Source organism: Sapajus apella, unplaced genomic scaffold (genome assembly GCF_009761245.1).
Source record: "Sapajus apella isolate SASKATOON/1434 unplaced genomic scaffold, GSC_monkey_1.0 scaffold30, whole genome shotgun sequence".
In the NCBI taxonomy this organism is placed as follows: domain Eukaryota; kingdom Metazoa; phylum Chordata; class Mammalia; order Primates; family Cebidae; genus Sapajus; species Sapajus apella.
Window position 1 is genome coordinate 18,332,060 of NW_022436970.1, and position 14,469 is coordinate 18,346,528.

Consider the following 14,469-nt stretch of genomic DNA (forward strand, 5'->3'; position numbering starts at 1 on the left):
TCCAACAATCCTGAAGTTTATTCTATTAAAGGGTGATAGACCTACTTCCAAAGGATGCTTTTAGAGGAAATTTAGAAGCTTGGTCAGTTGAGGGCTGTCTTTGCTCTATTCGGCCCCATCGTGTGGCTATTGACAAGCAGTCTTCCATAGTGAGACAGACAATTTTGCACTCTGCAGCCTTCCACTGGGTAAATTTAGTGCAGAATTCAGAGGTGCCCCACCCTTGGTCCCCAGCTTACTGTTGTGCTTGTTCATATTCACATGGTCAGCTCCTGTTCACAAGAGCATGGATCTCCAGTCAGTGTGGATAGCATATGAAACATCTGGAAGAAAAAAGATAATTGTCTATTTTACACAGGTCTGAATTACAAAGTTTAAGAAAGTATGTAGCAATAAATGAGTCTAGAAAAGATGTGGAGTTGTCATGTCTTGAAGGATCTTTTAGAGCCATACATAAAACTTTGTACATTATTCCATGAGACATGGGGAAGTTTGAAATGTTTTAAATAGTGGATCAACACTTTCAATTTTGCTTAATAAAGTGAAAAAAAACTGCTGGGTGGAAAAAATAATTGGAAAGAGACTAAAGTATAATCTCCAGATAGGACACTATTGAAGTACTTTATGTGAGTGATAATGATGGAGAAAGGAATATATTTGAGCAAATGGGTAGTGCAGTTTACTGAAGCAAGGACCACAAAAGATAAGGCAGGTATTTTTCTCAGGAAAGTGAATGTGAAGAGCCATTTTCTTATTGAGTCATGGACTGGAAAGTAACAAATTTCATATTCACACAGAATTATGACTCATGAGACTTCTAATGTAACACTGTTTCAAAGAAACACTCTTCTCAAGGGTAGTTTGCAGTGCTTCTGAATAATTACATACAGTATGTCTAGGGTTCTAATTACATATTTGGTCCTCACCACAAGTCAATAAGCTTCATTGTATATTTTATTCTGCAGGTTTTACAAATATCTTCACTTTCCCCTTCAGAAAACTGCATCTGAAGGAGATTATTTTAAAGGCCCAAGAACACGCCTCCAAGAAACACAAAAATTTCAAACATTAGATGCAAAATCAAATCCTCAGATATAAAATTGTATGTTTTTCTCCAGTATTGCATTGACTCTCAAAAGCAGCTCATGAAGACTACATATTGTCTGATTCAATCAAATAATTAGATGGTACTATTTAAAAACAATTTGTCACTGACATTAATCCAATATTTTAGTGTATTTCATTCCAACAGCTTATATCCATTTTAATCTTTATACAAAAATATTAACTTTATTAATATTCAGCAAAAGTGCCTTAATTTGTACAGTGTTTATGTTAGCTATTACTGTTATTCTTGGTAGACAGAGGGGAAAAGATACATCTCAAAATGTTTCAAAAATAGAGAAAATACTTACAAATTGCAGGACTCAGCAGTAGAGTAGATAAAATTGAGAAAGAACATATAAAAGTAAATATGAATTTCATATTTCAAAAGAAATAAACACAAAGTGCCATTGACAAACAAAAGCATAGAGAAGAGATTGGTTTGACGGGTGATGCATTTGATTTTATACATGTAGAAATATTTGAAATCTGAAGTCATAAAGTAACAATAAATGGAAAGATGAGAAGAATTAATAACATTTGAGTGAAATAAACAAAGGGGAAAAAATGTTTTATTGAATGAGTCAACACAAGGTATTATGCTAATTACTCCATTTTGTTTTATACAATTATTTACACAATGACGGTAGGGATGGTTACTTCACAGTTTTCAATAATAGTAATAATCATAATGATAATACAAGCAGCATTAATTACATGTACAATAGTCTAAGCATTTTATATTGATTAATTTATATAGTAATCCAAAGAGTCTTAGGAATAGGTTCAATTGTTATACTCATTTTATAGATGAGGAAACTGAGGCACAGAAATTTTAGTTCTTGCCCAAGATAACCCTATTACTGAAAGTCACAAGACTCAAATCCAGTCATAAAGCTTCAATGGGCTTAACTACCTTTAAAAATAAAAATTAAATATTTTTAAAAGGCTTTGTTTTTTGAGCATTTTTAAGTTCATTGCAAAGTTAAGATAATGGCGCAAAGATTTACCACATGCTTTTTGCCCCAACACATGTAAAGCCTCCTCCATTATCAACATCCCCCACCACAGTGGTGTATTTGTTACAACTGATGAACCTACACTGACACATCATAATCACCCATCGTCTCTAGATTACATAAGGATTCAATCGGCATGCATTCTGTGGGTCTAAACAAACATATAATGACTTATACCTATCATTGTGTTAAATGCAGTATTTTTACCGTCCTAAAAGTCCTCTGTCCTCTGTCTATTCAGCCCTCTTTCTGTGACTCCCTAGCAACCACTGTTATTTTTTCTGTATCTATAATTCCGTCTTTTCCAGAATGTCATATAGTTGGAATTAATACATTATGTAGTCTTTTCAGATTGGTTCTCTCACTTAGTAATGTGCATATAAGTTCCCTCCATATCTTTTTTTTTTTGAGATGGAGTCTTGCTCTGTCACCAGGCTGGAGTGTAGTGGCACAATCTCGGCTCACTGCAACCTCTGCCTCCTGGGTTCAAGTGATTCTTCCGACTCAGCCACCCTAGTAGCTGGGACCACAGGCGCGTGCTAACTTTTTTGTATTTTTTTTTTTTTTAGTAGACATGGGGTTTCACCATGTTGACCAGGATGATCTCGGTCTCTTGACCTTGTGATCCACCCGCCTCGGCCTCCCAAAATGCTAGGATTACAGATGTGAGCCTCTCCATATCTTTTTATTGCTTGACAGTTCATTTATTTTTTAGTGCTGAATAATATTTCAGTTCCTGGATCTATCACAAATTATCCATTCAACCACTCAAGGACATATTGGTTGTTTCCAGGTTTTAGAAATTATGAATAGATCTGCCATAAACATCTATGGATACACTTTTGTTTGGACATAAGCTTTTAAATCAGCTGAGTAAATATCAAGCACTGAGATTTCTGAGCTGTATGGTGAAAGCATGCTCAGTTTTTTAAAGAAACTACCAAATAGTACCAAAGGGACTGTACGAGTATGTGTTCCACAAACAATGAATGCTAGTTGATGTTGTTCTATACTCTCATCAGCATTTGATGTTTTCAATGTTCTGAATTTTGGGAATTCTAATGGATGTGTAGCAGTGTTTCATTGTTGATTTAATTTGTATTACCCTAATGATATGACATGTGGTGCATCTTTTTCTATGCTTACTTTCCATGTATATGTTTTCTTAGGTGAGGTATCTGTTGAACATTTTGGTCAATTTTTAAGTCAGTTGTTCATTTTATTATAAACAAGTTTTAAAAGCTTTTGGAGATTTTGGATAGCAATGCTTCATGAAATGATCTTATGAAAATATTTTCTCCAAGTATGTAGGATTGTTTTTTATTTCTCTTGGCATTGCCTTTCACAAAGCAGACATTTTTAATTTTGATGAATTTTAGCTTATCGTGTGATTTTTCACCAGTTGTTCTAAAATGTATCCAAAATGGCATCACTATACCCAAAGTCAGTTAAAAATTTTCCCACTGTTAATCTTTTAGAAGTTACATAGTTTTGTGTTTTGCACTCCATTTTGATTTAATTTTGTGAATAGTCTATGTCTGGATTCATTTTATTTCCTTGTGGATATCTAGTTGTTCAAGCACCAGCTCTTGATAAGATTGTCTTTGTTCCGTTAAATCGCCTTTGCTTTCTAAGTGGAGAATTTTCATGTGGGTCTATTTCTGGGGTCTCTATTCTGTTCCATTGACTTTCTTGTCTATTCTGTCACCAATCTTAATTACTGCAGTATAATAATAGTAGTAAAGTTAGAGGCTGACAGTGCTCACCTGCAGTTTTAAAATCTAACTTTATTCTTCTCCTTCCATATTGAGTTGGCTATTTTGTATATTTTGTCTCTTTATACAAACTTTAGAATCAGTTTGCCAGTTTCTACATGAGAAACATCTGGGGTTTTGATTGGGATTTCATTTTATCTATAGATCATCTGGGGAAGAATTGACATCTTGAAATTATTGTGTCTCCCTACCCATGAACATGGGATATCTCTTTTTTTTTCAGTTCTTTTTTGATTTATTTATTGGAATATTGCAGATTTCCCTCATATATATCTATTACATGATTTCTTAGGTCAATACTTAAATATTTTACTTAGGGTGATGCTAATGTAAATAATATTGTGTTTTTAAATTGCAAATTACTTCTCTTCATTTCTGGTAGTAGAAAAAGTAATTGATTTTTGTATATGAACCTGATATTCTGTAACTTTGCTATAGTCACTTATCAGTTCCAGAATTTGTTTTGTTGATTCTTTCAGATTTTCTACATAGATAATCGTGGCATCTGTAAAGAAAGGTAATTTTATTTATTGTTTCATTTTGCGTACTTTTTCCTGTCTTTTTGTGTTAGGTGGAACTTCAGCATGATGTTGAAAAGGAGTAGTGAGGGAGGATATTCTTGCCTTGTTCCTGATATTGGTAGGAAAAAAAATAGCTTATTTCTCACCATTAAGAATGTTAGCTAAAGTTTTTTTGTAATTTTGAAATTTTTCTTTGTTTGGAAAATTTTTATTATAAATGGGTGTTGCATATTGTCAAATGCTTTTTCTCCATCTATTAATATAATTGTGTTATGTTTCATTACCCTGTTCATGTGATTGATTGTATTAACTGATTTTCAGATGTTAAACTGGCCTTGCCTACCCAGCATAAATTCCATGTTGTCATAGTGTATAATTATTTTTATACATTGCTGGATTTAATTTTTAAATAATTTGTTGAGAATTTTTGCATCTATCATTATGAGAGATATTGATCTGCAGTTTTCTTTTCTTGTAATGTCTTTGTCAGGTTTTGGTATTAGAGTAATGTTGATCTCTTAGGAGTATTTTCTCTGTTTATATTCCCTGAAAGGTATTGTGGAGATTTACATAGTTTTTCCTTAAATGTTTTGTCGAATTCACCAGTGAATATCTCTGGGCCTGTTTTGGAAGACAATTGGTTATGATTTAATTTCTTTAATAACATCGGCCTATTTATATTGTCTATCTCTTCTTATGTGTGAGGTTTGGCACATTGTGTCTTAAAGAATTGGTTCATTTCCTCTAGGTGATTAAGTTTGTGGGCATACAGCTATTCATAATATTCCTTTATTACTGTTTTAATGCCCACAGAATCTGAAGTGATATTTCTTCTTTCATTTCTGATACTAAGAATTTGTGTACTCCTTTTTACTTAACTGGCTAGAGATTTGCGGATTTTATTGGTCTTTTCAAAGAAGAGGCTTTAGTTTCTTCAATTTTCTCTGTTCACTTTTTGTTTTCAATTTCATTAATTTCTGCTATAATTTTTACTATTTCTCCTCTCTGATTACTTTGTATTTGAAATATTCTTTTTCTAATTATCTAATGTATAAACCTAGATTATTGATATTATACCTATCTTATTTTCTCATATAGGCATTGAATGTACATATTTCCCACAAAGCATTGCTTTCACTGCATCCCACAGGTTTTGATAGTTCATGATTTTGTTTTCATTTAGTTAAAATATTTTAAAATTTTTATTGAGATTGCTTTTTGATCCATGTATTCTTTAGAAGTGTGCATTGTTTAATCTCCATGTACCTTGGTATTTTCTATTTACTTTTCTGCTACTGATTTATAGTTATAATTCCAATATACTCTGAAAGCAGAAATTGTATTTTTTATTTTTTTTCAAATTTGTTCAGGGCGCTTCATGGCACAGAATATGGTGTATCTTGGTGAACATTCCATGTGAACTTGATAAGCATGTGTAATATACTGTTTTTGAATTAGATAATAAGTAAATGTTGATTACATTCAGTTAAATTGTGGTATTGTTGAATTCACCTATGTACTTACTGATTTTCTGGCAGTCAAATCTGTCTACTTCTGGAAAAGAAGTGTTGTAGTTTACAGCTATGATATTTGATTCTTCTATTTTTTTTCCAGTTCTGTCACTTTTTCCTCATGTAGTTTGATGCTCAAGTGTGTATGCATTAAGAATTTTCAAATCTCCTGAGAACTGACTTTTTATTGTTATGTAATGCCTTTCTCTACCATAATAACCCTTCCTTCCTTTAAATTCAGCTCTGTCTGAAATTAATAATAGTCGTTCCTGTTTTCCTTTGACTAGTATTAGCATGATATATAATTCTCCTTCAAATTACATTTAATCTATATGCATCTTTATATTTAAAATGGTTTTATTTGACAACATATATTTGGTGTTCTAATAGGCTCTGATAATCTCTATTTTTAATTGATGTATTTAGGCCATTGACACTCAAAGTGACTGTTGATGTAGTTGAATTCATATTTACCGTATTTGCTACTCTTTCTATTTGCTACCCTTGTTATTGTTAATATTTTTGTCTTCTGCTGTTTTTCTACATTTTGTGGCTTTCATTATTTTTATTTTTTCTCCTTATTTAGTATATCAGTTACTTCTTTTTTAAAAAACTATTTTAGTGGTAGCCCTAGAATTTTCAATATACATTTACAACTAATTTAATCCAATTTCGCTTTCAAATAAAAAAACACCCACTTCAGTGATAGTGTGAATTCCTTCTAATAACAAAATAATACTAATTCTTTCCTTTCATAACTTATATCATTGCTGTCATTTATTTCTCTCATACATATGTATACAGAAATACATTTATATGACATATATATAAGCACACATAAATGAACACATTGTTGCAATTGTTTTGAATGAACTGTTTCCTCTTAGAAAATTAACAAATATAAATTTTTAGTTCACCTTCACTTATTCCTTCTTCAATGCCCTTCCTTTCCTTATGCGTATCTGAGTTTCTGACCTCTAACAAGTTTTTTTATTATAAAGAAGTTAAAGTAATGTTTAATGGTTTCCTAATCGGTAAAAATACATATATATGCATTATATTAGCCCATTTTCATGCTGCGGTAAAGACAAACCTGAGAATGGGCAATTTACAAAGGAAAGAGGTATAATGGACTCACATTTCCACGTGGCTGGCAGGCCCCATAATCATGGCAGAAAGTGGAAGGCACATCTCACATGGTAGCACACAAGAGAGAATCACAGTGTCAAGCTAAAGGGGTTTCATCTTATAAAACCATCAGATATTGTGAGACTTATTCACTACCATGAGAACAGTAAGGGAAATCCACCCCTATGATTCAATTATCTCCCACTCGTTCCCTCCCACAACACGAGGGAATTATGGGAGCTACAATTCAAGGGCAGATTTGAGTGTAGACACAGCCAAACCATATCATGTGTTAAAATGTCAGAATTAAAAAACAGTCTTTTTAGATGTAAATTCCCTATTTTTTTCATTTCTTCATGCTTTCTCAAAAAACTAAAGTTAAACACACAAAATAATATGTTATTTAAGGAGACAGATATTGAAAGAAAATCCAGAATAATCAGGACAACTTGTTATGGACAGAGAAAAGGAACAGAAAGTCACTAAAAGAAAAGAAAAAATAACTAAAGATTAATGAGACATCCAAGAAATAGCACAAATAAAAATTAATGAAGAAAATCCACTGTAGAGAGAGTAAGTTGTTAACAATGCCAGTTGTCAGAGACAGTAATACATTTTAGGTTGGACATATGAAAGATATATCTATATTATAAAGAAATATAGCAGTCTCTATATTATAAATTTATATATTATAAATTCTACTAGGTCCATGCTCAACAACTCATTAAACTAAACCATGAAATGTAAGAATTTTTTCCACCAAAGTTCCTCTATTCTCTGAATACCATTTTTAGGGAAATGAAGACCTCATTGACTGTTTAAAGTTTTTGTAATTATTCAGAAAACAAAAGAATCAGAATTTAGAACACTTAATAAAGTCATCAGGGGCTGTGTTCTCTTACATCAAAGAGTTACCTTTTTTACCTACTGCAAATAGAATTATTATGTGTATTAGTTAATTGCTGCTTTTAAATCATTCTTATAATTTCCCTATTTTTAGAACAGAGACCTTTTACAAAACATTTTTCTTTTCTCTCAGCTCCTCCAACATTACTATCAAATGTATCACATTTTGTCATCAGTTATTTGACTAATCCAGGCATTGCCATCATATTGCAGACGGGAGTGGGCAGAGATGCCTGTCAGCACTCAGCTAATATTAGTGCTTGCTCAAAATGCTGGGTCACAAAGATTTGTATGATCACCATTCAGTTCAAAAAAGAAAAATTGCATAATCAATTAGAGCATCTGCTGTGGTGGAAGAAGAAAAGGATGGAGTATCAGGCCATAAAAGTACCATTCCAAGATTTTATATCACTATAGACTGAATGCTTGTGTCCTCCCACAATTCTTATGTTGAGACTCCAATCATATGTGATGACATTTGGAGGTGGTGCCTTTGGAGGATAATTAGGGTTTGATTGGGTCTTGAGAGAGGCACTCTTACAATTGGACTAATGTCCTTGTAAAATGAAGAAAAGATGTGACATCTTTCTGTCTCCATGCTTAATGCCAAGGAAATACCAAGCAAAAGAGCTGAGGAAAGACCTGAGGAAAGATGTCATCTGCAAACCAAGAAGAAAGTCCTCACCAGGCAGTGAACCAGATGGTACCTTGCTCTTGGACTTTGCAGCTGCCAGAACTGTGAGACATAATTTTTTTAAGCCACCCAGTTTGTGGTGCTCTGTTATAGCAACTACAGCTGACTATGACAAGCTACTTAGGACGAAAATTTTAATAATACGAGTTTCCTACCAGGTCCAGCAGAAGGATTCTTCAATATGAAATGGGATACAGCAGGGAAGCCTTTGTGAATTTAGCTAAATGAGGACCGGCTTCACACGTGACCTACCCCATCATCAGAGTGAAGTTGAGTGAGTGGTCTGGCCAATGAACCTATGAGAAATCAGATAATTGTTAGAGTACTCATGTATAATCAGAGGCAGTGAGCCTTCCAGAAAGTGTGGAATTTCTGATGCAGATGTGGAAAACTTCAGAGTGCATTTGGCTGGGTGGCTGATGCTGAGATGCAGAGTATGCAAGAGATAAGAAAATGACCTTAAGTATCTTTCACATTCATAAAATAAAGTTAAATTTAAAGAATGGTAATAAAATCTCAGAAAGAGAAATATTACACGTTCTTACTCATATGCAGGAGCTGAAAAGCAAACTGATCTTACGGAGTAGAGAGTAGAATGATAGATATCAGAGGCTGGGAAGAGTGTGGGTAGGTATGTGTTGCAGGGTGAGGGCCCAGAGAGGTTGCTTAATGTGTACAAATATGCAGTTAGAAAGAACTCATCCATTCTAATGTTCAATAACAGAATAAACTATCTATAGTTAACAACAATGTATTGCATATTTCAAAAAAGCTGCAAGAAAGGGCTTGATGTATTGTAAAAACATCGAAATGATTTAAATACTCAGGGTGGTGTGTATCTCGAATACCTTGACTACATCATTACACATTATATGCATGTAACAAAATATGAGTATGCATAGTCACAATAATATATATTTTTTAATAAAAATAATGATAAAAACTAATACTTAACAGAGAATAGTGATAAAAACTAATAAAAATAATTATGACAGTAATTAACACAACTTTTAATACTAGGTAACAAATTGATATTCACATTATTACAAGCATTGAATTAAAACTTGCCCATAAAAAATAATGCACAATTGAATAAAGGAACAGATATATGAAATAAAACTTAAATGTATTGGTTCCTTTATTCAATTGCCCATTATTTGGTCTTTGCTATTTGCCCAGCACTAGTGCATACATTGATCATTCAGTGGTGAGCAGAAATTGACATAATTATTCCTCTCAAATAATTTAGAGCCCATAATATTATTTAATTTTTCTTATGACCTTGAGAGAAATTGGTGGTATAATTAACCTTATACCTAGATACAAAATATGAAGTAATTGAGGCTTAGACAAATAACATGATTTGTCCAAGGCCACTCAGATACTAAATGCTATTGCTGGAATTTAAACTTAGGCCAACTGAAAGTCAGATGCCTCCTTTTATTACTAAATAATATGTAAACAGGTAAACAAAATTAATCTTTAAGTTACCATGTCACAACTTTTAAAGGCAATAGGAAGAATAATATACGAAAATGTAACCATGTGTACTGGTTGAGATGGGGGCTCAGTTTGTAGAAACTAATTATAACTCTGGTCATGTTTCTCAGAATAGCACTAATTGAAGGTGGAAGGATATTTTCTTTTGTCTCTTCCAGTAAAGAACACCGCTAGCTGTCTGGTTAGATACAAAGTTGAGAGAGGGAAGGGTCTCAATCCAGTTTTGTTTTGTTTTGAAACTGAGTCTTGTTCTGTTTCTCAGGCTGGAGTGTAAGGACAATCATGTTCACCAGCTTTGAACTCCAGGGATGAAGCAGTCCTCCCACCTCAGCCTCCTGAGTAGCTGGGGCTAAAGTCATGCCCCACCACCCCTGACTAATTTTTTTTTTATTTTTTATTTTATTTTATTTTTTTTTTATTTTTCCCCATTTATTTATTTTATTGCATTTTAGGTTTTGGGGTACATGTGAAGAACATGCAAAATTGTTGCATAGGAACACACGTGGCAGTGTGATTTGCTGCCTTCCTCCCCATCACCTACATCTGGCATTTCTCCCCTTGCTATCTCTCCCCAGATTCCCACCCCCCACCGTCCCTCCCCTATTTCCCCCCAACTGACCCCAGTGTGTAGTGCTCCCCTCCGGATGAACCTGGAAACCATCATTCTCAGCAAACTGACAGAAGAGCAGAAGATCAAACACCGCATGTTCTCACTCATAGGCGGGTGTTTATTTTTTATTTTAATAATGACAGGGTCTTCTTGTAGTTCCCAGGATGGTTTTGAACTTCTGGGCTCAAGGGATCCTCCCAACTTAGCCTTCCAAAGTTTTAGGATTATAGGTATGAGCCACTGTGCCTAGTCTAGATTTCTTTTTTAGGAAATTACTTGAGATCTCTGTAATGTTTAAAGTTGAATTGGTTACATCTTTCTCCCTTAACTCCAGCACACACACAAAATAAAGTGGTATGGTTAGAATAAAAATGAGAAATATGATGAAAAGCTGGGAACAAGAATGCCTTCTGATGGGAAATGGCTGGTGCATTTTTAGTACCATGAAGATAAGCAGTAAATTAAGTAATGTCTCCTACATAGAGCTGTAATTGCTGTGGGACAGTCTTCAATTCATCAAAGTGACAGTTCTGTGTCTGTGGTCTTTATGGAAAGGCAAGGAAGCATAGTGTTGTCTAGACTGGGAAGAGAGGCTGACAAGAGAAGAGTGCATATGATATGACTGCATGGCTTGGGACAGGCTGCAGTGGAGCAGGAGACTGCTTCATGGATGCAGCCATGAGATACAAGTCTCCTGAGAAAAACTGCAAACATTGGGTTGTCTCCAGTGCCAGAAACATAATTGGTTAGGCCCAAAGCAAAAAGAAACGCAGAAACCATTGTCAAAAAAAAAAAGAAAGAAAAAAAGAAAAAAAGCAGAAAAAAAGTGCTGTGAAAGGCAATACATATCAAATTTTTTACCTTAAAGATATTGTACTACTTACAGAATGTATTAAAATAATCATGACAAATGAGTAACAGTAACAATTTACAGATTTCAAAAACAACTTTGGAGTTTTAATGTAATATAACACTAGTAATACTTTATTAATGCAGTATCTCAACTGGGCATGAGAAGTTTCTGATTTGCTTTTCTATAAATTAATTGATTTTGTCATCAAAATCTACACTTTTAACCAATTCATTTTCAACAGATATAATTGAAAGTGGCATTAGTTGCTGTTGAGAATGCAAGATCCTAAATATTTTGAGTAATTTTAAATTCTGAGAATGACATTTTTGCTTATGGAATTGCTGTTGAAGCTGTGAGGGGTACTTTGTAGGCTGTAATAAAATTGGGATACATTTTCATAAATTATTTTAAATAAAAATTTATCACATCTAGAGCTGATAATTTTCACAGAACAATATTTCTCAAAAGATTTTAATTCTTTATACAAATTAGTTCCATTTATGTTCAAGTTCAATTTTAAATGCAAATTTGAAGATTTTTAAGAATTTCAAGGCAGCAGCAGAGTATTAAACTAAGTTTAGAGCAGGGATTCTAAGGGCAGGGCCCCATGAAATTGTGCATGCAGCGCATGAAGCCAGCCCCCATAGGTCTTTTGCACCCCTGATTGTGAAATGAGGAGTCAAGTTAAATAAAAGTGGGATAACCCAAACTGGAAGATCTATAGAGTGGTGAGTTTTGAAGCCATATTAGCTTTGTCTTCGACAACACTGGAAGACATCCAGATAAACAAGTGTTTATATTTTTATTTTTTAATTCTTTGCACTCCGTCTTGACACTGTTCCTCCCAATACCCAATGAACCTTCCTATATATGTAAACTTCAGGAAAACACATTTCTTTTCTTTTCTTTTCTTTTTTTCTAATACTTTAAGTTCTGGAGTATATGTGCAGATAGTGCAGGTTTGTTACATAGGTATACATGTGCCACGGTGATTTGCTGCATCAATCCCCTGTCATCTACATTAGGCATTTTTCATAATGTTATCCCTCCCCATTCCCCTCTCCCCCTGACAGGCCTGTTGTGTGATGTTCCCCTCCCTGTGTCCATGTGTTCTCATTGTTCAACATCCACTTATGAGTGAGAATATGCAGTGTCAGTTTTCTGTTCTTGTGTCAGTTTGCTGAGAATGATGGTTTCCAGCTTCATCCCTGTCCCTGCAAAAAACATGAACTCATTCTTTTTTATGGCTGCACAGTGTTCCATGGCGTATATGTGCCACATTTTCTTCATCCAGTCTATCATTGATGATCATTTGGGTTGATTCTAAGTCATTGCTATTGTGAACAGTGCCACAATGAACATGTGTCTTTATAATAGAATGTTTTATAATCCTTTGAGTATATACCCAGTAATGGGATTGCTGAGTCAAATGGTATTTTTTTATTTCTAGATCCTTCAGGAATCACCACATTGTCTTCCACAATGGTTGAACTAATTTACACTCCCATAAACAGTATAAAAGCGTTCCTATTTCTCCACATCCTCTCCAGTGTCTGTTGTTAGAATGGAGATCATTAAAAAATCAGGGAAATACATTTCTACTCAATTATCACCTGGACTATGGATTCAAAAGACCACTGAAATGGCTTGTCCTTGAATAATTGCAAAAAAAAAAAAAAAAGCAGTGAAGAAAGGAATTACTCATCTGATAATACCCAATAATTTAAAGTTTTAAATGAAACAAGAAGAGAAAAAAGAAAATCTGTAAAAATCAATTTCACCTTAATAATCATTTTTTAAAAATGGTGGAGAACCTAGTTTAATAATAATTAATCCTAGTATAATTTAAAATCTAATGTATTATTGACATATTAGTAACACTTTGCCAATAGACCGCCTCTTATCAATTTTCAAGAGACTTCAAAAGCAGGATAATTATGAAATAATAAGGGAAAATGTTGAACCTCCTTCTATTCTCCTTACAAAACTATCTAAACAAGATAAAACTTACTTTTTTACACTCAAAGAAGAATATAAAGGTATTTTCTAAGAGTTATCTCCCTCTCAGATTTCTAACGACATTACCTAAGCTACAAAAGCTTAAAAAACATACATTTTGTTCATTACTTTAAAATGTCTTATTAAATTATCCCTGTAACAAGTACATAGGTCTATCCTTATCTTAATAGACAAAGGAAGCTTTGGCAATGAATCTTTTCTAGATTTGGAATTTGGAATAGCACCAGCCTGAAGCAGGAACTTTTTATCTTCTTCATAATCCAATCTGACTTGACACATTCAAAAGTGAAAAGCATGTCACTTGACCAACAATTTTCTCTCTCCAGCTCAGGTTCCACTCTCCTATTGGAATCTAGAAAAAGGCTCACTTATAATTGCAGAGCCATGTCAAGATTTCTATTTAGCAGAAAAGCCAGCATACACACCAACTACTCAATGTCATAATTAGGAACTTTGAGAATGTCTTCTAGAAATCCTATATGTACTGAGGCAAAGTTTGGATTTTGGGAAACTCAGTGTCATGTTTGAGTCCTTCCCTGTGGTCTGGGACATTAGAGATCACTCTGTGAAATCTCTCCTGACTGCCTTATTTATCAAAAGTAACAACTCTTCTCAATGTAGCCTTGTACTACTCATCTCAGCATCTTGTTTGTGTACTTCCTTATTCTTGACACAAAAGGTAGAAAATTAGTTTACCTTTAGTGAGTGTTTGTAATTAATATGCATTTATACCTCCATCATTATTCAACAACAATGTGGCCTAGGAACTCTTAGAGGTCCCAAAGACCCTTTCCATAGATTTATTAATACAAGGTTATAACTACCTGCA